Genomic DNA, 1,895 nt, shown 5'->3' with positions numbered 1-1,895 from the left:
TTAATTTTGGTTCAAGTTCGTTAATTTGCATTCATTCATAGAGTGTTCCATACTTTCCCACTTTCAGTCATTATAGTTTTGTTTATCTAACAGTATATTTTGTGACTAAAGAGGCTTTTTTCTTTTCATTTTCGCATCTGCTCTCGAGTCTGTGTTTCCTGAATCAGTCCTAGTGTCGGATGTGGGGGAGATTAAGTGGAGACAGCATCAACACGCTGCTCAAGGAGTTCACAGCCCAAGGCACAGGCGAGTAGAGATGCTGACAATAGAAGAGAAATGCTATGTATGGAAATACCCGCATGCGGTGGGAGCCAGGAACACAAAGTAGGGTCATTAAGCCTTTCTCAGGACGCAAGGGGAAGATTGTACCAAGCAGGGCCAGTCAACTAGCTCTGAGGTGCTAAGGAAGAACAGGAATGTGTTGAGCCACGTGATAGAAAGGGCATTCTGGGCAGAGGGAAGAGATTGGCTAAAAGTGGGGAAACTGTGACAAATTCAGGAAGCAAAAGTGGTTGCATGGAGCTGGATTGTGGGGTGTGGGGGAGATGAGGCTGAAGGTGAAGGCCAGATCATGACAGAGAGCCGATTTTATCTGGGTGATGAGTCATCCAGGGAGTGATGTCAGATGTACAGAAAAATATGCCCTCTTTCCTAGCGATATAGAAGACGGCGTGGAGGGGCAGAGGGGGGAGGCAGAGAGAGCAGACAAGAGGGAAGAGCAAACAAGGGCCTGACCTGAGGCACTGAGGAACGGAGTCATGGTGAGACCAGCTTGTCACAGATGGTGAGGAAGAGAGAAAACGAGGAGGCTCCGGTGTCATGGATTCGCTGGCAGGGTCAATGGTGTACCGTTTACAAAGTCCAAGACTGAAGGAGGAGTAAGACTGGAGGTAGATTAGAAAAAAGAATAACTATATTCGAGTCTGAAGTGCCCAAGGTAGGTCTAGGTCCAGATAGTTAGCACACTGCTGTGAGCACGTGTCTGGAGCCACAAAAGACAGCTTTAGGACACGTGTGTGAATAAATTTGAATCAATCGTGAGTGTTTAAAGTCATTGTTGACATTCTCCGTGTGTGTGGTTGAATGGTCAGCGGAGGTGCAGAGAGGTGAGACTGCAGCGCTGGGAAACGTGCTCTGTGAGGGACAGGTAGAGGCCTTCGAGAAAATGACAAGAATCACACAGAGAGAGAAAGAACCAGAAGAGGCCGAGGTCAGGGAAATTGAGATAGAGAACATTCCAAGAAGAAGGAAGCAGTTAAATACAACTAATAAGGCGGAGAGTTCAAACTAAGGGGCAGGGATTAAAATTGCCCGTTGCATTTGGCAGCCAGGAGGTCGTGGTGGTAGACGTTTCAGTGGCGTGCTGGGCGACATCAGGCAGAGTCCAACAAGACCCCATCACCCCTGCCCGGTGACTCCGAGACCCTCTATCAGGTGTCTGGATGGGAGCAGACAGTCATGTGTCTCATCTTTCTCCCTCCAAGAGGCTGCCGAGTCAGGGACCTTGATTAGCAGTCCAGCACTTAAATGACCGTGCCATGGGGGGCGAGGGTGGGGTGGGAATCACTGTCATGGAGTTGATTCTGACTCCTAGTGACCCGTGAGTAAAATGGCCTGTTTTGAGTGTCAGAGGCTGTAAATCTTTATGGGAGAAGAAAGCCTCATCGTTTCCTCTTGGAGTGGCTGGTAGGGTTGACCTGTTGACCCGTGGTTCATAACCGAACACATAATCCACTATGTCACCAGGAATCCTGGTGCCACGGAGATGGTGGGGATACACGGGAGACGAAGAAGGGAAGGTAATGAGTTCAGAATTCTCACCAACTTGAAATGAAAACAGAGATAAGCTTTAGTTCTACAACCCATTCGTTTGAGAACTGTCTGTGTATCAAACT

Source organism: Echinops telfairi, unplaced genomic scaffold (assembly GCF_000313985.2).
Source record: "Echinops telfairi isolate 266 unplaced genomic scaffold, ASM31398v2 ScPeMD7_7475;HRSCAF=8513, whole genome shotgun sequence".
Lineage (NCBI taxonomy): Eukaryota > Metazoa > Chordata > Mammalia > Afrosoricida > Tenrecidae > Echinops > Echinops telfairi.
The sequence above is the reverse complement of the archived record's forward strand: the minus strand, read 5'-3'. Positions refer to the sequence as shown.